This window comes from Sorex fumeus, unplaced genomic scaffold, assembly GCF_029834395.1.
Source record: "Sorex fumeus unplaced genomic scaffold, SorFum_2.1 ptg000037l, whole genome shotgun sequence".
In the NCBI taxonomy this organism is placed as follows: Eukaryota; Metazoa; Chordata; class Mammalia; order Eulipotyphla; family Soricidae; genus Sorex; species Sorex fumeus.
The window spans coordinates 81,218,685-81,243,502 of NW_026606094.1; positions in this window are offsets into that span (position 1 = coordinate 81,218,685).

The following is a 24,818-nucleotide window of genomic DNA, read 5'->3' on the forward strand; positions in this document are numbered from 1 at the left end:
ACTTGGCTATACACTTAACCCTGGTCAGCTCCTCATTTTTCTGTCCACCAAACTCAGACTTCAGAAATCATTTTTATCTCCAGTAAAGAATGTTCCATTCATTCACTGCAGGTCTGGAATTCATCTGAATCTGCACTCCAAACAGGCATTTGTTACCCCACTGGAGACTGTCCTAGAAACCCAATGCTGGTACTCCGCGGCATGATGAGACAAGCAGCTGTGCAGTTCCATTGGCTATCCTGTTTACCCCGGGTAAGCTCTTCATTTTTGTGTTCCCGCAACCCAGCCTTCAGAAAACTTTGGAATCTCACTTAAAGAATGTTCCGTTCATTCACTGTGAATCTGCAATTCATATGAATCTGCACTGCAAAGCCGCTTTGGTTACACCGCTGGAGACTGTCCTCGTAACCCAAAGCCGGTGTTCAGGGGCATGTTCACACTAGCAGCTGTGAAGTTCCATGGGTATCCACTTAACCCTGGTCAGCTCTTCATTTTTCTGGCCACAAAACACAGGCTTCAGCAATCATTGGAATGTTCACTGAAGAATGTTCCATTCATTCGTATAACAGACTTTCGTTGCAACGCTGGAGAACATCCTAGTATCCCAATGTTGGTTTTCAGTGGCATGTTCAAACTAGTAACAGTGCAGTTCAATTGGCTATCCATTTAACCATGGTCAGTGATTCATTTCTCTGTACTCACAACCCAGCCTTCAGAAATCATTTTTATCTCCAGTAAAGGCTGTTCCATTCATTCACTGCCAATCTAAAATTCATCTGAATCTGCACTCCAAACAGTCTTTTGTTACACCACTGAAGACTGTCCTCCTCACCAATGCTGGTATTCAGCGGCATGTTCACACTCGCACCCTGCTCAGCTCTTCATTTTTCTATCCACAACACGCAGATTCAGAAATCATCGGACTCTCCACTAAAGCATGTTCCAGTCATTCAATGCGAATCTGAAATTCGTCTGAATCTGCACTCCAAACACGCTTTCATTACACCGCTGGTGAATGTTCATGTAACCCAATACTTGTTTTCATCTGCATGTTCAGACTTGCAGTAGTGTTGTTCAATTGGCTATGCACTTAACCCTGCTTAGCTCTTCATTTTTCTGTCCACAAGACCCAGACTAGAGAAATCACTGGAATCTCCACTAAGGAATGCTCCATTCACTCAATGCGAATCTAGAATTCATCTGAATCTGCACTCCAAACAGTCTATCGTTACACCACTGGTGACTGTCCTATGCTGGTTTTCAGCGGCATGTGCAGACTCGCAGCTGTGCTGTTCAATTGGCTATGCAACCAACCATGGTCAGCTCCTCATTTTACTGTCCACAGACCCCAGCTTTCAGAAATCCTTGTTATCGCCACTACAGAATGTTCCGTTCATTCACTGCGAATCTGGAATTCATCTGAACCTGCACTCCAAACAGCCTTTCATTACACCACTGGTGAATGTCTAAGTAACCCAATTCTGGTTTTCAGCGGCATGTTCAGTCTCGCAGCTGTGCAGTTCCATTGGCTATCCTGTCAATCCTGGTCAGCTCTTCCTTTTTGTGTGCCCCGCAACCCAGCCTTCAGAAATCATTGGAATCTCACTGAAATAATGTTCCATTCATTCACTGCGAATCTGGAATTCATCTGAACCTGCAATCCAAATAGGCTTTCGTTACAACACTGGAGACTTTCCTAGCGTATCCCAATGTTGCTTTCCGGTGGCATGTTCAGACTGGAAACAGTGCGGTGCAATTGGTGATCCATTTATCCATGGTCAGCGAACCATTTCTCTATACACACAACCCAGCCTTCAGAAATCATGGTTATCTCCACTACAGAATGTTCCATTCATTCACTGCGAATCTGGAATTCATCTGAATACACACACCCAACAGACTCTGGTTACACCTCCGGTAAATGTCCAAGTAACCCAATACTGGTTTTCAGTGGACTGTTCTGACTCGCAGCTGTGCTGTTCACTTGGCTATACACTTAACCCTGGTCAGCTCCTCATTTTTCTGTCCACCAAACTCAGACATCAGAAATCATTTTTATCTCCAGTAAAGAATGTTCCATTCATTCACTGCAGGTCTGGAATTCATCTGAATCTGCACTCCAAACAGGCATTTGTTACCCCACTGGAGACTGTCCTAGAAACCCAATGCTGGTACTCCGCGGCATGATGAGACAAGCAGCTGTGCAGTTCCATTGGCTATCCTGTTTACCCCAGGTAAGCTCTTCATTTTTGTGTTCCCGCAACCCAGCCTTCAGAAAACTTTGGAATCTCACATAAAGAATGTTCCGTTAATTCACTGCGAATCTGGAATTCATCTGAACCTGCACTCCAAACAGCCTTTCATTACACCACTGGTGAATGTCTAAGTAACCCAATTCTGGTTTTCAGCGGCATGTTCAGTCTCGCAGCTGTGCAGTTCCATTGACTATCCTGTTAATCCTGGTCAGCTCTTCCTTTTTGTGTGCCCCGCAACCCACTTAACCCTGCTTAGCTCTTCATTTTTCTGTCCACAAGACCCAGACTACAGAAATCAGTGGAATCTCACTAAGGAATGTTCCATTCACTCAATGCGAATCTAGAATTCGTCTGAATCGGCACTCCAAACAGTCTTTCGTTACACCACTGGTGACTGTCCTATGCTGGTTTTCAGCGGCATGTCCAGACTCGCAGCTGTGCTGTTCAATTGGCTATGCAATCAACCATGGTCAGCTCCTCATTTTACTGTCCACAGACCCCAGCTTTCAGAAATCCTTGTTATCGCCACTACAGAATGTTCCGTTCATTCACTGCGAATCTGGAATTCATCTGAACCTGCACTCCAAACTGCCTTTCATTACACCACTGGTGAATGTCTAAGTAACCCAATTCTGGTTTTCAGCGGCATGTTCAGTCTCGCAGCTGTGCAGTTCCATTGGCTCTCCTGTTAATCCTGGTCAGCTTTTCCGTTTTGTGTGCCCCGCAACCCAGCCTTCAGAAATCATTGGAATCTCACTTAAATAATGTTCCATTCATTCACTGCGAATCTGGAATTCATCTGAACCTGCAATCCAATCAGGCTTTCGTTGCAACACTGAAGACTTTCCTAGAGTATCCCAATGTTGCTTTCCGGTGGCATGTTCAGACTGGAAACAGTGCGGTGCAATTGGTGATCCATTTATCCATGGTCAGCGAATCATTTCTCTATACACACAACCCAGCCTTCAGAAATCATGGTTTTCTCCACTACAGAATGTTCCATTCATTCACTGCCAATCTGGAATTCATCTGAATACGCACACCCAACAGACTCTGGTTACACCTCTGGTAAATGTCCAAGTAACCCAATACTGGTTTTCAGTGGACTGTTCTGACTCGCAGCTGTGCTGTTCAATTGGCTATACACTTAACCCTGGTCAGCTCCTCATTTTTCTGTCCACCAAACTCAGACTTCAGAAATCATTTTCATCTCCAGTAAAGAATGTTCCATTCATTCACTGCAGGTCTGGAATTCATCTGAATCTGCACTCCAAACAGGCATTTGTTACCCCACTGGAGACTGTCCTAGAAACCCAATGCTGGTACTCCGCGGCATGATGAGACAAGCAGCTGTGCAGTTCCATTGGCTATCCTGTTTACCCCGGGTAAGCTCTTCATTTTTGTGTTCCCGCAACCCAGCCTTCAGAAAACTTTGGAATCTCACTTAAAGAATGTTCCGTTCATTCACTGTGAATCTGCAATTCATATGAATCTGCACTGCAAGGCCGCTTTGGTTACACCGCTGGAGACTGTCCTCGTAACCCAAAGCCGGTGTTCAGGGGCATGTTCACACTAGCAGCTGTGAAGTTCCATGGGTATCCACTTAACCCTGGTCAGCTCTTCATTTTTCTGGCCACAAAACACAGGCTTCAGCAATCATTGGAATCTTCGCTGAAGAATGTTCCATTCATTCGTATAACAGACTTTCGTTGCAACGCTGGAGAACATCCTAGTATCCCAATGTTGGTTTTCAGTGGCATGTTCAGACTAGTAACAGTGCAGTTCAATTGGCTATCCATTTAACCATGGTCAGTGATTCATTTCTCTGTACTCACAACCCAGCCTTCAGAAATCATTTTTATCTCCAGTAAAGGCTGTTCCATTCATTCACTGCCAATCTAAAATTCATCTGAATCTGCACTCCAAACAGTCTTTTGTTACACCACTGAAGACTGTCCTCCTCACCAATGCTGGTATTCAGCGGCATGTTCAGACTCGCACCCTGCTCAGCTCTTCATTTTTCTATCCACAACACGCAGATTCAGAAATCATCGGACTTTCCAGTAAAGCATGTTCCAGTCATTCAATGCGATTCTGAAATTCGTCTGAATCTGCACTCCAAACACGCTTTCATTACACCGCTGCTGAATGTTCATGTAACCCAATACTTGTTTTCATCTGCATGTTCAGACTTGCAGTAGTGTAGCTCTTCATTTTTCTTTCCACAAGACCCAGACTAGAGAAATCACTGGAATCTCCACTAAGGAATGCTCCATTCACTCAATGCGATTCTAGAATTCATCTAAATCTGCACTCCAAACAGTCTATCGTTACACCACTGGTGACTGTCCTATGCTGGTTTTCAGCGGCATGTGCAGACTCGCAGCTGTGCTGTTCAATTGGCTATGCAACCAACCATGGTCAGCTCCTCATTTTACTGTCCACAGACCCCAGCTTTCAGAAATTCTTGTTATCGCCACTACAGAATGTTCCGTTCATTCACTGCGAATCTGGAATTCATCTGAACCTGCACTCCAAACTGCCTTTCATTACACCACTGGTGAATGTCTAAGTAACCCAATTCTGGTTTTCAGCGGCATGTTCAGTCTCGCAGCTGTGCAGTTCCATTGGCTATCCTGTTAATCCTGGTCAGCTCTTCCTTTTTGTGTGCCCCGCAACCCAGCCTTCAGAAATCATTGGAATCTCACTTAAATAATGTTCCATTCATTCACTGCGAATCTGGAATTCATCTGAACCTGCAATCCAAACAGGCTTTCGTTACAACACTGGAGACTTTCCTAGAGTATCCCAATGTTGCTTTCCGGTGGCATGTTCAGAATGGAAACAGTGCGGTGCAATTGGTGATCCATTTATCCATGGTCAGCGAATCATTTCTCTATACACACAACCCAGCCTTCAGAAATCATGGTTATCTCCACTACAGAATGTTCCATTCATTCACTGCGAATCTGGAATTCATCTGAATACACACACCCAACAGACTCTGGTTACACCTCCGGTAAATGTCCAAGTAACCCAATACTGGTTTTCAGTGGACTGTTCTGACTCGCAGCTGTGCTGTTCACTTGGCTATACACTTAACCCTGGTCAGCTCCTCATTTTTCTGTCCACCAAACTCAGACTTCAGAAATCATTTTTATCTCCAGTAAAGAATGTTCCATTCATTCACTGCAGGTCTGGAATTCATCTGAATCTGCACTCCAAACAGGCATTTGTTACCCCACTGGAGACTGTCCTAGAAACCCAATGCTGGTACTCCGCGGCATGATGAGACAAGCAGCTGTGCAGTTCCATTGGCTATCCTGTTTACCCCGGGTAAGCTCTTCATTTTTGTGTTCCTGCAACCCAGCCTTCAGAAAACTTTGGAATCTCACTTAAAGAATGTTCCGTTCATTCACTGTGAATCTGCAATTCATATGAATCTGCACTGCAAAGCCGCTTTGGTTACACCGCTGGAGACTGTCCTCGTAACCCAAAGCCGGTGTTCAGGGGCATGTTCACACTAGCAGCTGTGAAGTTCCATGGGTATCCACTTAACCCTGGTCAGCTCTTCATTTTTCTGGCCACAAAACACAGGCTTCAGCAATCATTGGAATCTTCACTGAAGAATGTTCCATTCATTCGTATAACAGACTTTCGTTGCAACGCTGGAGAACATCCTAGTATCCCAATGTTGGTTTTCAGTGGCATGTTCAGACTAGTAACAGTGCAGTTCAATTGGCTATCCATTTAACCATGGTCAGTGATTCATTTCTCTGTACTCACAACCCAGCCTTCAGAAATCATTTTTATCTCCAGTAAAGGCTGTTCCATTCATTCACTGCCAATCTAAAACTCATCTGAATCTGCACTCCAAACAGTCTTTTGTTACACCACTGAAGACTGTCCTCCTCACCAATGCTGGTATTCAGCGGCATGTTCAGACTCGCACCCTGCTCAGCTCTTCATTTTTCTATCCACAACACGCAGATTCAGAAATCATCGGACTCTCCACTAAAGCATGTTCCAGTCATTCAATGCGAATCTGAAATTCGTCTGAATCTGCACTCCAAACACGCTTTCATTACACCGCTGGTGAATGTTCATGTAACCCAATACTTGTTTTCATCTGCATGTTCAGACTTGCAGTAGTGCTGTTCAACTGGCTATGCACTTAACCCTGCTTAGCTCTTCATTTTTCTGTCCACAAGACCCAGACTAGAGAAATCACTGGAATCTCCACTAAGGAATGCTCCATTCACTCAATGCGAATCTAGAATTCATCTGAATCTGCACTCCAAACAGTCTATCGTTACACCACTGGTGACTGTCCTATGCTGGTTTTCAGCGGCATGTGCAGACTCGCAGCTGTGCTGTTCAATTGGCTATGCAACCAACCATGGTCAGCTCCTCATTTTACTGTGCACAGACCCCAGCTTTCAGAAATCCTTGTTATCGCCACTACAGAATGTTCCGTTCATTCACTGCGAATCTGGAATTCATCTGAACCTGCACTCCAAACAGCCTTTCATTACACCACTGGTGAATGTCTAAGTATCCCAATTCTGGTTTTCAGCGGCATGTTCAGTCTCGCAGCTGTGCAGTTCCATTGGCTATCCTGTTAATCCTGGTCAGCTCTTCCTTTTTGTGTGCCCCGCAACCCAGCCTTCAGAAGTCATTGGAATCTCACTTAAATAATGTTCCATTCATTCACTGCGAATCTGGAATTCATGTGAACCTGCAATCCAAACAGGCTTTTGTTACAACACTGGAGACTTTCCTAGAGTATCCCAATGTTGCTTTCCGGTGGCATGTTCAGACTGGAAACAGTGCGGTGCAATTGGTGATCCATTTATCCATGGTCAGCGAATCATTTCTCTATACACACAACCCAGCCTTCAGAAATCATGGTTATCTCCACTACAGAATGTTCCATTCATTCACTGCGAATCTGAAATTCATCTGAATCTGCACTGCAAAGCCGCTTTGGTTACACCGCTGGAGACTGTCCTCGTAACCCAAAGCCGGTGTTCAGGGGCATGTTCACACTAGCAGCTGTGAAGTTCCATGGGTATGCACTTAACCCTGGTCAGCTCTTCATTTTTCTGGCCACAAAACACAGGCTTCAGCAATCATTGGAATCTTCGCTGAAGAATGTTCCATTCATTCGTATAACAGACTTTCGTTGCAACGCTGGAGAACATCCTAGTATCCCAATGTTGGTTTTCAGTGGCATGTTCAGACTAGTAACAGTGCAGTTCAATTGGCTATCCATTTAACCATGGTCAGTGATTCATTTCTCTGTACTCACAACCCAGCCTTCAGAAATCATTTTTATCTCCAGTAAAGGCTGTTCCATTCATTCACTGCCAATCTAAAATTCATCTGAATCTGCACTCCAAACAGTCTTTTGTTACACCACTGAAGACTGTCCTCCTCACCAATGCTGGTATTCAGCGGCATGTTCAGACTCGCACCCTGCTCAGCTCTTCATTTTTCTATCCACAACACGCAGATTCAGAAATCATCGGACTCTCCACTAAAGCATGTTCCAGTCATTCAATGCGATTCTGAAATTCGTCTGAATCTGCACTCCAAACACGCTTTCATTACACCGCTGGTGAATGTTCATGTAACCCAATACTTGTTTTCATCTGCATGTTCAGACTTGCAGTAGTGTAGCTCTTCATTTTTCTGTCCACAAGACCCAGACTAGAGAAATCACTGGAATCTCCACTAAGGAATGCTCCATTCACTCAATGCGATTCTAGAATTCATCTAAATCTGCACTCCAAACAGTCTATCGTTACACCACTGGTGACTGTCCTATGCTGGTTTTCAGCGGCATGTGCAGACTCGCAGCTGTGCTGTTCAATTGGCTATGCAACCAACCATGGTCAGCTCCTCATTTTACTGTCCACAGACCCCAGCTTTCAGAAATTTTTGTTATCGCCACTACAGAATGTTCCGTTCATTCACTGCGAATCTGGAATTCATCTGAACCTGCACTCCAAACTGCCTTTCATTACACCACTGGTGAATGTCTAAGTAACCCAATTCTGGTTTTCAGCGGCATGTTCAGTCTCGCAGCTGTGCAGTTCCATTGGCTATCCTGTTAATCCTGGTCAGCTCTTCCTTTTTGTGTGCCCCGCAACCCAGCCTTCAGAAATCATTGGAATCTCACTTAAATAATGTTCCATTCATTCACTGCGAATCTGGAATTCATCTGAACCTGCAATCCAAACAGGCTTTCGTTACAACACTGGAGACTTTCCTAGAGTATCCCAATGTTGCTTTCCGGTGGCATGTTCAGACTGGAAACAGTGCGGTGCAATTGGTGATCCATTTATCCATGGTCAGCGAATCATTTCTCTATACACACAACCCAGCCTTCAGAAATCATGGTTATCTCCACTACAGAATGTTCCATTCATTCACTGCGAATCTGGAATTCATCTGAATACACACACCCAACAGACTCTGGTTACACCTCTGGTAAATGTCCAAGTAACCCAATACTGGTTTTCAGTGGACTGTTCTGACTCGCAGCTGTGCTGTTCACTTGGCTATACACTTAACCCTGGTCAGCTCCTCATTTTTCTGTCCACCAAACTCAGACTTCAGAAATCATTTTTATCTCCAGTAAAGAATGTTCCATTCATTCACTGCAGGTCTGGAATTCATCTGAATCTGCACTCCAAACAGGCATTTGTTACCCCACTGGAGACTGTCCTAGAAACCCAATGCTGGTACTCCGCGGCATGATGAGACAAGCAGCTGTGCAGTTCCATTGGCTATCCTGTTTACCCCGGGTAAGCTCTTCATTTTTGTGTTCCCGCAACCCAGCCTTCAGAAAACTTTGGAATCTCACTTAAAGAATGTTCCGTTCATTCACTGTGAATCTGCAATTCATATGAATCTGCACTGCAAAGCCGCTTTGGTTACACCGCTGGAGACTGTCCTCGTAACCCAAAGCCGGTGTTCAGGGGCATGTTCACACTAGCAGCTGTGAAGTTCCATGGGTATCCACTTAACCCTGGTCAGCTCTTCATTTTTCTGGCCACAAAACACAGGCTTCAGCAATCATTGGAATCTTCGCTGAAGAATGTTCCATTCATTCGTATAACAGACTTTCGTTGCAACGCTGGAGAACATCCTAGTATCCCAATGTTGGTTTTCAGTGGCATGTTCAGACTAGTAACAGTGCAGTTCAATTGGCTATCCATTTAACCATGGTCAGTGATTCATTTCTCTGTACTCACAACCCAGCCTTCAGAAATCATTTTTATCTCCAGTAAAGGCTGTTCCATTCATTCACTGCCAATCTAAAATTCATCTGAATCTGCACTCCAAACAGTCTTTTGTTACACCACTGAAGACTGTCCTCCTCACCAATGCTGGTATTCAGCGGCATGTTCAGACTCGCACCCTGCTCAGCTCTTCATTTTTCTATCCACAACACGCAGATTCAGAAATCATCAGACTCTCCACTAAAGCATGTTCCAGTCATTCAATGCGATTCTGAAATTCGTCTGAATCTGCACTCCAAACACGCTTTCATTACACCGCTGCTGAATGTTCATGTAACCCAATACTTGTTTTCATCTGCATGTTCAGACTTGCAGTAGTGTAGCTCTTCATTTTTCTGTCCACAAGACCCAGACTAGAGAAATCACTGGAATCTCCACTAAGGAATGCTCCATTCACTCAATGCGATTCTAGAATTCATCTAAATCTGCACTCCAAACAGTCTATCGTTACACCACTGGTGACTGTCCTATGCTGGTTTTCAGCGGCATGTGCAGACTCGCAGCTGTGCTGTTCAATTGGCTATGCAACCAACCATGGTCAGCTCCTCATTTTACTGTCCACAGACCCCAGCTTTCAGAAATTCTTGTTATCGCCACTACAGAATGTTCCGTTCATTCACTGCGAATCTGGAATTCATCTGAACCTGCACTCCAAACTGCCTTTCATTACACCACTGGTGAATGTCTAAGTAACCCAATTCTGGTTTTCAGCGGCATGTTCAGTCTCGCAGCTGTGCAGTTCCATTGGCTATCCTGTTAATCCTGGTCAGCTCTTCCTTTTTGTGTGCCCCGCAACCCAGCCTTCAGAAATCATTGGAATCTCACTTAAATAATGTTCCATTCATTCACTGCGAATCTGGAATTCATCTGAACCTGCAATCCAAACAGGCTTTCGTTACAACACTGGAGACTTTCCTAGAGTATCCCAATGTTGCTTTCCGGTGGCATGTTCAGAATGGAAACAGTGCGGTGCAATTGGTGATCCATTTATCCATGGTCAGCGAATCATTTCTCTATACACACAACCCAGCCTTCAGAAATCATGGTTATCTCCACTACAGAATGTTCCATTCATTCACTGCGAATCTGGAATTCATCTGAATATGCACACCCAACAGACTCTGGTTACACCTCTGGTAAATGTCCAAGTAACCCAATACTGGTTTTCAGTGGACTGTTCTGACTCGCAGCTGTGCTGTTCACTTGGCTATACACTTAACCCTGGTCAGCTCCTCATTTTTCTGTCCACCAAACTCAGACTTCAGAAATCATTTTTATCTCCAGTAAAGAATGTTCCATTCATTCACTGCAGGTCTGGAATTCATCTGAATCTGCACTCCAAACAGGCATTTGTTACCCCACTGGAGACTGTCCTAGAAACCCAATGCTGGTACTCCGCGGCATGATGAGACAAGCAGCTGTGCAGTTCCATTGGCTATCCTGTTTACCCCGGGTAAGCTCTTCATTTTTGTGTTCCCGCAACCCTGCCTTCAGAAAACTTTGGAATCTCACTTAAAGAATGTTCCGTTCATTCACTGTGAATCTGCAATTCATATGAATCTGCACTGCAAACCGCTTTGGTTACACCGCTGGAGACTGTCCTCGTAACCCAAAGCCGGTGTTCAGGGGCATGTTCACACTAGCAGCTGTGAAGTTCCATGGGTATCCACTTAACCCTGGTCAGCTCTTCATTTTTCTGGCCACAAAACACAGGCTTCAGCAATCATTGGAATCTTCACTGAAGAATGTTCCATTCATTCGTATAACAGACTTTCGTTGCAACGCTGGAGAACATCCTAGTATCCCAATGTTGGTTTTCAGTGGCATGTTCAGACTAGTAACAGTGCAGTTCAATTGGCTATCCATTTAACCATGGTCAGTGATTCATTTCTCTGTACTCACAACCCAGCCTTCAGAAATCATTTTTATCTCCAGTAAAGGCTGTTCCATTCATTCACTGCCAATCTAAAATTCATCTGAATCTGCACTCCAAACAGTCTTTTGTTACACCACTGAAGACTGTCCTCCTCACCAATGCTGGTATTCAGCGGCATGTTCAGACTCGCACCCTGCTCAGCTCTTCATTTTTCTATCCACATCACGCAGATTCAGAAATCATCGGACTCTCCACTAAAGCATGTTCCAGTCATTCAATGCGAATCTGAAATTCGTCTGAATCTGCACTCCAAACACGCTTTCATTACACCGCTGGTGAATTTTCATGTAACCCAATACTTGTTTTCATCTGCATGTTCAGACTTGCAGTAGTGTTGTTCAATTGGCTATGCACTTAACCCTGCTTAGCTCTTCATTTTTCTGTCCACAAGACCCAGACTAGAGAAATCACTGGAATCTCCACTAAGGAATGCTCCATTCACTCAATGCGAATCTAGAATTCATCTGAATCTGCACTCCAAACAGTCTATCGTTACACCACTGGTGACTGTCCTATGCTGGTTTTCAGCGGCATGTGCAGACTCGCAGCTGTGCTGTTCAATTGGCTATGCAACCAACCATGGTCAGCTCCTCATTTTACTGTGCACAGACCCCAGCTTTCAGAAATCCTTGTTATCGCCACTACAGAATGTTCCGTTCATTCACTGCGAATCTGGAATTCATCTGAACCTGCACTCCAAACAGCCTTTCATTACACCACTGGTGAATGTCTAAGTATCCCAATTCTGGTTTTCAGCGGCATGTTCAGTCTCGCAGCTGTGCAGTTCCATTGGCTATCCTGTTAATCCTGGTCAGCTCTTCCTTTTTGTGTGCCCCGCAACCCAGCCTTCAGAAATCATTGGAATCTCACTTAAATAATGTTCCATTCATTCACTGCGAATCTGGAATTCATCTGAACCTGCAATCCAAACAGGCTTTCGTTACAACACTGGAGACTTTCCTAGAGTATCCCAATGTTGCTTTCCGGTGGCATGTTCAGACTGGAAACAGTGCGGTGCAATTGGTGATCCATTTATCCATGGTCAGCGAATCATTTCTCTATACACACAACCCAGCCTTCAGAAATCATGGTTATCTCCACTACAGAATGTTCCATTCATTCACTGCGAATCTGGAATTCATCTGAATCTGCACTGCAAAGCCGCTTTGGTTACACCGCTGGAGACTGTCCTCGTAACCCAAAGCCGGTGTTCAGGGGCATGTTCACACTAGCAGCTGTGAAGTTCCATGGGTATCCACTTAACCCTGGTCAGCTCTTCATTTTTCTGGCCACAAAACACAGGCTTCAGCAATCATTGGAATCTTCACTGAAGAATGTTCCATTCATTCGTATAACAGACTTTCGTTGCAACGCTGGAGAACATCCTAGTATCCCAATGTTGGTTTTCAGTGGCATGTTCAGACTAGTAACAGTGCAGTTCAATTGGCTATCCATTTAACCATGGTCAGTGATTCATTTCTCTGTACTCACAACCCAGCCTTCAGAAATCATTTTTATCTCCAGTAAAGGCTGTTCCATTCATTCACTGCCAATCTAAAATTCATCTGAATCTGCACTCCAAACAGTCTTTTGTTACACCACTGAAGACTGTCCTCCTCACCAATGCTGGTATTCAGCGGCATGTTCAGACTCGCACCCTGCTCAGCTCTTCATTTTTCTATCCACAACACGCAGATTCAGAAATCATCGGACTCTCCACTAAAGCATGTTCCAGTCATTCAATGCGAATCTGAAATTCGTCTGAATCTGCACTCCAAACACGCTTTCATTACACCGCTGGTGAATGTTCATGTAACCCAATACTTGTTTTCATCTGCATGTTCAGACTTGCAGTAGTGTTGTTCAATTGGCTATGCACTTAACCCTGCTTAGCTCTTCATTTTTCTGTCCACAAGACCCAGACTAGAGAAATCACTGGAATCTCCACTAAGGAATGCTCCATTCACTCAATGCGAATCTAGAATTCATCTGAATCTGCACTCCAAACAGTCTATCGTTACACCACTGGTGACTGTCCTATGCTGGTTTTCAGCGGCATGTGCAGACTCGCAGCTGTGCTGTTCAATTGGCTATGCAACCAACCATGGTCAGCTCCTCATTTTACTGTCCACAGACCCCAGCTTTCAGAAATCCTTGTTATCGCCACTACAGAATGTTCCGTTCATTCACTGCGAATCTGGAATTCATCTGAACCTGCACTCCAAACAGCCTTTCATTACACCACTGGTGAATGTCTAAGTAACCCTATTCTGGTTTTCAGCGGCATGTTCAGTCTCGCAGCTGTGCAGTTCCATTGGCTATCCTGTCAATCCTGGTCAGCTCTTCCTTTTTGTGTGCCCCGCAACCCAGCCTTCAGAAATCATTGGAATCTCACTGAAATAATGTTCCATTCATTCACTGCGAATCTGGAATTCATCTGAACCTGCAATCCAAACAGGCATCCGTTACAACACTGGAGACTTTCCTAGCGTATCCCAATGTTGCTTTCCGGTGGCATGTTCAGACTGGAAACAGTGCGGTGCAATAGGTGATCCATTTATCCATGGTCAGCGAATCATTTCTCTATTCACACAACCCAGCCTTCAGAAATCATGGTTATCTCCACTACAGAATGTTCCATTCATTCACTGCGAATCTGGAATTCATCTGAATACGCACACCCAACAGACTCTGGTTACACCTCTGGTAAATGTCCAAGTAACCCAATACTGGTTTTCAGTGGACTGTTCTGACTCGCAGCTGTGCTGTTCACTTGGCTATACACTTAACCCTGGTCAGCTCCTCATTTTTCTGTCCACCAAACTCAGACTTCAGAAATCATTTTTATCTCCAGTAAAGAATGTTCCATTCATTCACTGCAGGTCTGGAATTCATCTGAATCTGCACTCCAAACAGGCATTTTTTACCCCACTGGAGACTGTCCTAGAAACCCAATGCTGGTACTCCGCGGCATGATGAGACAAGCAGCTGTGCAGTTCCATTGGCTATCCTGTTTACCCCGGGTAAGCTCTTCATTTTTGGGTTCCCGCAACCCAACCTTCAGAAAACTTTGGAATTTCACTTAAAGAATGTTCCGTTCATTCACTGTGAATCTGCAATTCATATGAATCTGCACTGCAAAGCCGCTTTGGTTACACCGCTGGAGACTGTCCTCGTAACCCAAAGCCGGTGTTCAGGGGCATGTTCACACTAGCAGCTGTGAAGTTCCATGGGTATCCACTTAACCCTGGTCAGCTCTTCATTTTTCTGGCCACAAAACACAGGCTTCAGCAATCATTGGAATCTTCACTGAAGAATGTTCCATTCATTCGTATAACAGACTTTCGTTGCAACGCTGGAGAACATCCTAGTATCCCAATGTTGGTTTTCAGTGGCATGTTCAGACTAGTAACAGTGCAGTTCAATTGGCTATCCATTTAACCATGGTCAGTGATTCATTTCTCTGTACTCACAACCCAGCCTTCAGAAATCATTTTTATCTCCAGTAAAGGCTGTTCCATTCATTCACTGCCAATCTAAAATTCATCTGAATCTGCACTCCAAACAGTCTTTTGTTACACCACTGAAGACTGTCCTCCTCACCAATGCTGGTATTCAGCGGCATGTTCAGACTCGCACCCTGCTCAGCTCTTCATTTTTCTATCCACATCACGCAGATTCAGAAATCATCGGACTCTCCACTAAAGCATGTTCCAGTCATTCAATGCGAATCTGAAATTCGTCTGAATCTGCACTCCAAACACGCTTTCATTACACCGCTGGTGAATGTTCATGTAACCCAATACTTGTTTTCATCTGCATGTTCAGACTTGCAGTAGTGTTGTTCAATTGGCTATGCACTTAACCCTGCTTAGCTCTTCATTTTTCTGTCCACAAGACCCAGACTAGAGAAATCACTGGAATCTCCACTAAGGAATGCTCCATTCACTCAATGCGAATCTAGAATTCATCTGAATCTGCACTCCAAACAGTCTATCGTTACACCACTGGTGACTGTCCTATGCTGGTTTTCAGCGGCATGTGCAGACTCGCAGCTGTGCTGTTCAATTGGCTATGCAACCAACCATGGTCAGCTCCTCATTTTACTGTGCACAGACCCCAGCTTTCAGAAATCCTTGTTATCGCCACTACAGAATGTTCCGTTCATTCACTGCGAATCTGGAATTCATCTGAACCTGCACTCCAAACAGCCTTTCATTACACCACTGGTGAATGTCTAAGTATCCCAATTCTGGTTTTCAGCGGCATGTTCAGTCTCGCAGCTGTGCAGTTCCATTGGCTATCCTGTTAATCCTGGTCAGCTCTTCCTTTTTGTGTGCCCCGCAACCCAGCCTTCAGAAATCATTGGAATCTCACTTAAATAATGTTCCATTCATTCACTGCGAATCTGGAATTCATCTGAACCTGCAATCCAAACAGGCTTTCGTTACAACACTGGAGACTTTCCTAGAGTATCCCAATGTTGCTTTCCGGTGGCATGTTCAGACTGGAAACAGTGCGGTGCAATTGGTGATCCATTTATCCATGGTCAGCGAATCATTTCTCTATACACACAACCCAGCCTTCAGAAATCATGGTTATCTCCACTACAGAATGTTCCATTCATTCACTGCGAATCTGGAATTCATCTGAATCTGCACTGCAAAGCCGCTTTGGTTACACCGCTGGAGACTGTCCTCGTAACCCAAAGCCGGTGTTCAGGGGCATGTTCACACTAGCAGCTGTGAAGTTCCATGGGTATCCACTTAACCCTGGTCAGCTCTTCATTTTTCTGGCCACAAAACACAGGCTTCAGCAATCATTGGAATCTTCACTGAAGAATGTTCCATTCATTCGTATAACAGACTTTCGTTGCAACGCTGGAGAACATCCTAGTATCCCAATGTTGGTTTTCAGTGGCATGTTCAGACTAGTAACAGTGCAGTTCAATTGGCTATCCATTTAACCATGGTCAGTGATTCATTTCTCTGTACTCACAACCCAGCCTTCAGAAATCATTTTTATCTCCAGTAAAGGCTGTTCCATTCATTCACTGCCAATCTAAAATTCATCTGAATCTGCACTCCAAACAGTCTTTTGTTACACCACTGAAGACTGTCCTCCTCACCAATGCTGGTATTCAGCGGCATGTTCAGACTCGCACCCTGCTCAGCTCTTCATTTTTCTATCCACAACACGCAGATTCAGAAATCATCGGACTCTCCACTAAAGCATGTTCCAGTCATTCAATGCGAATCTGAAATTCGTCTGAATCTGCACTCCAAACACGCTTTCATTACACCGCTGGTGAATGTTCATGTAACCCAATACTTGTTTTCATCTGCATGTTCAGACTTGCAGTAGTGTTGTTCAATTGGCTATGCACTTAACCCTGCTTAGCTCTTCATTTTTCTGTCCACAAGACCCAGACTAGAGAAATCACTGGAATCTCCACTAAGGAATGCTCCATTCACTCAATGCGAATCTAGAATTCATCTGAATCTGCACTCCAAACAGTCTATCGTTACACCACTGGTGACTGTCCTATGCTGGTTTTCAGCGGCATGTGCAGACTCGCAGCTGTGCTGTTCAATTGGCTATGCAACCAACCATGGTCAGCTCCTCATTTTACTGTCCACAGACCCCAGCTTTCAGAAATCCTTGTTATCGCCACTACAGAATGTTCCGTTCATTCACTGCGAATCTGGAATTCATCTGAACCTGCACTCCAAACAGCCTTTCATTACACCACTGGTGAATGTCTAAGTAACCCTATTCTGGTTTTCAGCGGCATGTTCAGTCTCGCAGCTGTGCAGTTCCATTGGCTATCCTATCAATCCTGGTCAGCTCTTCCTTTTTGTGTGCCCCGCAACCCAGCCTTCAGAAATCATTGGAATCTCACTGAAATAATGTTCCATTCATTCACTGCGAATCTGGAATTCATCTGAACCTGCAATCCAAACAGGCATCCGTTACAACACTGGAGACTTTCCTAGCGTATCCCAATGTTGCTTTCCGGTGGCATGTTCAGACTGGAAACAGTGCGGTGCAATTGGTGATCCATTTATCCATGGTCAGCGAATCATTTCTCTATTCACACAACCCAGCCTTCAGAAATCATGGTTATCTCCACTACAGAATGTTCCATTCATTCACTGCGAATCTGGAATTCATCTGAATACGCACACCCAACAGACTCTGGTTACACCTCTGGTAAATGTCCAAGTAACCCAATACTGGTTTTCAGTGGACTGTTCTGACTCGCAGCTGTGCTGTTCACTTGGCTATACACTTAACCCTGGTCAGCTCCTCATTTTTCTGTCCACCAAACTCAGACTTCAGAAATCATTTTTATCTCCAGTAAAGAATGTTCCATTCATTCACTGCAGGTCTGGAATTCATCTGAATCTGCACTCCAAACAGGCATTTTTTACCCCACTGGAGACTGTCCTAGAAACCCAATGCTGGTACTCCGCGGCATGATGAGACAAGCAGCTGTGCAGTTCCATTGGCTATCCTGTTTACCCCGGGTAAGCTCTTCATTTTTGGGTTCCCGCAACCCAACCTTCAGAAAACTTTGGAATTTCACTTAAAGAATATTCCGTTCATTCACTGTGAATCTGCAATTCATATGAATCTGCACTGCAAAGCCGCTTTGGTTACACCGATGGAGACTGTCCTCGTAACCCAAAGCCGGTGTTCAGGGGCATGTTCACACTAGCAGCTGTGAAGTTCCATGGGTATCCACTTAACCCTGGTCAGCTCTTCATTTTTCTGGCCACAAAACACAGGCTTCAGCAATCATTGGAATCTTCACTGAAGAATGTTCCATTCATTCGTATAACAGACTTTCGTTGCAACGCTGGAGAACATCCTAGTATCCCAATGTTGGTTTTCAGTGGCATGTTCAGACTAGTAACAGTGCAGTTCAATTGGCTATCCATTTAACCATGGTCAGTGATTCATTTCTCTGTACTCACAACCCAGCCTTCAGAAATCATTTTTATCTCCAGTAAAGGCTGTTCCATTCATTCACTGCCAATCTAAAATTCATCTGAATCTGCACTCCAAACAGTCTTTTGTTACACCACTGAAGACTGTCCTCCTCACCAATGCTGGTATTCAGCGGCATGTTCAGACTCGCACCCTGCTCAGCTCTTCATTTTTCTATCCACATCACGCAGATTCAGAAATCATCGGACTCTCCACTAAAGCATGTTCCAGTCATTCAATGCGAATCTGAAATTCGTCTGAATCTGCACTCCAAACACGCTTTCATTACACCGCTGGTGAATGTTCATGTAACCCAATACTTGTTTTCATCTGCATGTTCAGACTTGCAGTAGTGTTGTTCAATTGGCTATGCACTTAACCCTGCTTAGCTCTTCATTTTTCTGTCCACAAGACCCAGACTAGAGAAATCACTGGAATCTCCACTAAGGAATGCTCCATTCACTCAATGCGAATCTAGAATTCATCTGAATCTGCACTCCAAACAGTCTATCGTTACACCACTGGTGACTGTCCTATGCTGGTTTTCAGCGGCATGTGCAGACTCGCAGCTGTGCTGTTCAATTGGCTATGCAACCAACCATGGTCAGCTCCTCATTTTACTGTCCACAGACCCCAGCTTTCAGAAATCCTTGTTATCGCCACTACAGAATGTTCCGTTCATTCACTGCGAATCTGGAATTCATCTGAACCTGCACTCCAAACAGCCTTTCATTACACCACTGGTGAATGTCTAAGTAACCCAATTCTGGTTTTCAGCGGCATGTTCAGTCTCGCAGCTGTGCAGTTCCATTGGCTATCCTGTTAATCCTGGTCAGCTCTTCCGTTTTGTGTGCCCCGCAACCCAGCCTTCAGAAATCATTGGAATCTCACTTAAATAATATTCCATTCATTCACTGCGAATCTGGAATTCATCTGAACCTGCAATCCAAACAGGCTTTCGTTACAACACTGGAGACTTTCCTAGAGTATCCCAATGTTGCTTTCCGGTGGCATGTTCAGACAGGAAAAAGTGCGGTGCAATTGGTGATCCATTTATCCATGGTCAGCGAATCATTTCTCTATACACACAACCCAGCCTTCAGAAATCATGGTTATCTCCACTACAGAATGTTCCATTCATTCACTGCGAATCTGGAATTCATCTGAATACGCACACCCAACAGACTCTGGTTACACCTCTGGTAAATGTCCAAGTAACCCAATACTGGTTTTCAGTGGACTGTTCTGACTCGCAGCTGTGCTGTTCAATTGGCTATACACTTAACCCTGGTCAGCTCCTCATTTTTCTGTCCACCAAACTCAGACTTCAGAAATCATTTTTATCTCCAGTAAAGAATGTTCCATTCATTCACTGCAGGTCTGGAATTCATCTGAATCTGCACTCCAAACAGGCATTTGTTACCCCACTGGAGACTGTCCTAGAAACCCAATGCTGGTACTCCGCGGCATGATGAGACAAGCAGCTGTGCAGTTCCATTGGCTATCCTGTTTACCCCGGGTAAGCTCTTCATTTTTGTGTTCCCGCAACCCAACCTTCAGAAAACTTTGGAATTTCACTTAAAAAATGTTCCGTTCATTCACTGTGAATCTGCAATTCATATGAATCTGCACTGCAAAGCCGCTTTGGTTACACCGCTGGAGACTGTCCTCGTAACCCAAAGCCGGTGTTCAGGGGCATGTTCACACTAGCAGCTGTGAAGTTCCATGGGTATCCACTTAACCCTGGTCAGCTCTTCATTTTTCTGGCCACAAAACACAGGCTTCAGCAATCATTGGAATCTTCACTGAAGAATGTTCCATTCATTCGTATAACAGACTTTCGTTGCAACGCTGGAGAACATCCTAGTATCCCAATGTTGGTTTTCAGTGGCATGTTCAGACTAGTAACAGTGCAGTTCAATTGGCTATCCATTTAACCATGGTCAGTGATTCATTTCTCTGTACTCACAACCCAGCCTTCAGAAATCATTTTTATCTCCAGTAAAGGCTGTTCCATTCATTCACTGCCAATCTAAAATTCATCTGAATCTGCACTCCAAACAGTCTTTTGTTACACCACTGAAGACTGTCCTCCTCACCAATGCTGGTATTCAGCGGCATGTTCAAACTCGCACCCTGCTCAGCTCTTCATTTTTCTATCCACAATACGCAGATTCAGAAATCATCGGACTCTCCACTAAAGCATGTTCCAGTCATTCAATGCGAATCTGAAATTCGTCTGAATCTGCACTCCAAACACGCTTTCATTACACCGCTGGTGAATGTTCATGTAACCCAATACTTGTTTTCATCTGCATGTTCAGACTTGCAGTAGTGTTGTTCAATTGGCTATGTACTTAACCCTGCTTAGCTCTTCATTTTTCTGTCCACAAGACCCAGACTAGAGAAATCACTGGAATCTCCACTAAGGAATGCTCCATTCACTCAATGCGAATCTAGAATTCATCTGAATCTGCACTCCAAACAGTCTATCGTTACACCACTGGTGACTGTCCTATGCTGGTTTTCAGCGGCATGTGCAGACTCGCAGCTGTGCTGTTCAATTGGCTATGCAACCAACCATGGTCAGCTCCTCATTTTACTGTCCACAGACCCCAGCTTTCAGAAATCCTTGTTATCGCCACTACAGAATGTTCCGTTAATTCACTGCGAATCTGGAATTCATCTGAACCTGCACTCCAAACAGCCTTTCATTACACCACTGGTGAATGTCTAAGTAACCCTATTCTGGTTTTCAGCGGCATGTTCAGTCTCGCAGCTGTGCAGTTCCATTGGCTATCCTGTCAATCCTGGTCAGCTCTTCCTTTTTGTGTGCCCCGCAACCCAGCCTTTAGAAATCATTGGAATCTCACTGAAATAATGTTCCATTCATTCACTGCGAATCTGGAATTCATCTGAACCTGCAATCCAAACAGGCATTCGTTACAACACTGGAGACTTTCCTAGCGTATCCCAATGTTGCTTTCCGGTGGCATGTTCAGACTGGAAACAGTGCGGTGCAATTGGTGATCCATTTATCCATGGTCAGCGAATCATTTCTCTATACACACAACCCAGCCTTCAGAAATCATGGTTATCTCCACTACAGAATGTTCCATTCATTCACTGCGAATCTGGAATTCATCTGAATACGCACACCCAACAGACTCTGGTTACACCTCTGGTAAATGTCCAAGTAACCCAATACTGGTTTTCAGTGGACTGTTCTGACTCGCAGCTGTGCTGTTCAATTGGCTATACACTTAACCCTGGTCAGCTCCTCATTTTTCTGTCCACCAAACTCAGACTTCAGAAATCATTTTTATCTCCAGTAAAGAATGTTCCATTCATTCACTGCAGGTCTGGAATTCATCTGAATCTGCACTCCAAACAGGCATTTGTTACCCCACTGGAGACTGTCCTAGAAACCCAATGCTGGTACTCCGCGGCATGATGAGACAAGCAGCTGTGCAGTTCCATTGGCTATCCTGTTTACCCCGGGTAAGCTCTTCATTTTTGTGTTCCCGCAACCCAACCTTCAGAAAACTTTGGAATCTCACTTAAAGAATGTTCCGTTCATTCACTGTGAATCTGCAATTCATATGAATCTGCACTGCAAAGCCGCTTTGGTTACACCGCTGGAGACTGTCCTCGTAACCCAAAGCCGGTGTTCAGGGGCATGTTCACACTAGCAGCTGTGAAGTTCCATGGGTATCCACTTAACCCTGGTCAGCTCTTCATTTTTCTGGCCACAAAACACAGGCTTCAGCAATCATTGGAATCTTCACTGAAGAATGTTCCATTCATTCGTATAACAGACTTTCGTTGCAACGCTGGAGAACATCCTAGTATCCCAATGTTGGTTTTCAGTGGCATGTTCAGACTAGTAACAGTGCAGTTCAATTGGCTATCCATTTAACCATGGTCAGTGATTCATTTCTCTGTACTCACAACCCAGCCTTCAGAAATCATTTTTATCTCCAGTAAAGGCTGTTCCATTCATTCACTGCCAATCTAAAATTCATCTGAATCTGCACTCCAAACAGTCTTTTGTTACACCACTGAAGACTGTCCTCCTCACCAATGCTGGTATTCAGCGGCATGTTCAGACTCGCACCCTGCTCAGCTCTTCATTTTTCTATCCACAACACGCAGATTCAGAAATCATCGGACTCTCCACTAAAGCATGTTCCAGTCATTCAATGCGAATCTGAAATTCGTCTGAATCTGCACTCCAAACACGCTTTCATTACACCGCTGGTGAATGTTCATGTAACCCAATACTTGTTTTCATCTGCATGTTCAGACTTGCAGAAGTGTTGTTCAATTGGCTATGCACTTAACCCTGCTTAGCTCTTCATTTTTCTGTCCACAAGACCCAGACTAGAGAAATCACTGGAATCTCCACTAAGGAATGCTCCATTCACTCAATGCGAATCTAGAATTCATCTGAATCTGCACTCCAAACAGTCTATCGTTACACCACTGGTGACTGTCCTATGCTGGTTTTCAGCGGCATGTGCAGACTCGCAGCTGTGCTGTTCAATTGGCTATGCAACCAACCATGGTCAGCTCCTCATTTTACTGTCCACAGACCCCAGCTTTCAGAAATCCTTGTTATCGCCACTACAGAATGTTCCGTTCATTCACTGCGAATCTGGAATTCATCTGAACCTGCACTCCAAACAGCCTTTCATTACACCATTGGTGAATGTCTAAGTAACCCAATTCTGGTTTTCAGCGGCATGTTCAGTCTCGCAGCTGTGCAGTTCCATTGGCTATCCTGTTAATCCTGGTCAGCTCTTCCGTTTTGTGTGCCCAGCAACCCAGCCTTCAGAAATCATTGGAATCTCACTTAAATAATGTTCCATTCATTCACTGCGAATCTGGAATTCATCTGAACCTGCAATCCAAACAGGCTTTCGTTACAACACTGGAGACTTTCCTAGAGTATCCCAATGTTGCTTTCCGGTGGCATGTTCAGACTGGAAACAGTGCGGTGCAATTGGTGATCCATTTATCCATGGTCAGCGAATCATTTCTCTATACACACAACCCAGCCTTCAGAAATCATGGTTATATCCACTACAGAATGTTCCATTCATTCACTGCGAATCTGGAATTCATCTGAATATGCACACCCAACAGACTCTGGTTACACCTCTGGTAAATGTCCAAGTAACCCAATACTGGTTTTCAGTGGACTGATCTGACTCGAAGCTGTGCTGTTCAATTGGCTATACACTTAACCATGGTCAGCTCCTCATTTTTCTGTCCACCAAACTCAGACTTCAGAAATCATTTTTATCTCCAGTAAAGAATGTTCCATTCATTCACTGCAGGTCTGGAATTCATCTGAATCTGCACTCCAAACAGGCATTTGTTACCCCACTGGAGACTGTCCTAGAAACCCAATGCTGGTACTCCGCGGCATGATGAGACAAGCAGCTGTGCAGTTCCATTGGCTATCCTGTTTACCCCGGGTAAGCTCTTCATTTTTGTGTTCCCGCAACCCAGCCTTCAGAAAACTTTGGAATCTCACTTAAAGAATGTTCCGTTCATTCACTGTGAATCTGCAATTCATATGAATCTGCACTGCAAAGCCGCTTTGGTTACACCGCTGGAGACTGTCCTCGTAACCCAAAGCCGGTGTTCAGGGGCATGTTCACACTAGCAGCTGTGAAGTTCCATGGGTATCCACTTAACCCTGGTCAGCTCTTCATTTTTCTGGCCACAAAACACAGGCTTCAGCAATCATTGGAATCTTCACTGAAGAATGTTCCATTCATTCGTATAACAGACTTTCGTTGCAACGCTGGAGAACATCCTAGTATCCCAATGTTGGTTTTCAGTGGCATGTTCAGACTAGTAACAGTGCAGTTCAATTGGCTATCCATTTAACCATGGTCAGTGATTCATTTCTCTGTACTCACAACCCAGCCTTCAGAAATCATTTTTATCTCCAGTAAAGGCTGTTCCATTCATTCACTGCCAATCTAAAACTCATCTGAATCTGCACTCCAAACAGTCTTTTGTTACACCACTGAAGACTGTCCTCCTCACCAATGCTGGTATTCAGCGGCATGTTCAGACTCGCACCCTGCTCAGCTCTTCATTTTTCTATCCACAACACGCAGATTCAGAAATCATCGGACTCTCCACTAAAGCATGTTCCAGTCATTCAATGCGAATCTGAAATTCGTCTGAATCTGCACTCCAAACACGCTTTCATTACACCGCTGGTGAATGTTCATGTAACCCAATACTTGTTTTCATCTGCATGTTCAGACTTGCAGTAGTGTTGTTCAATTGGCTCTGCACTTA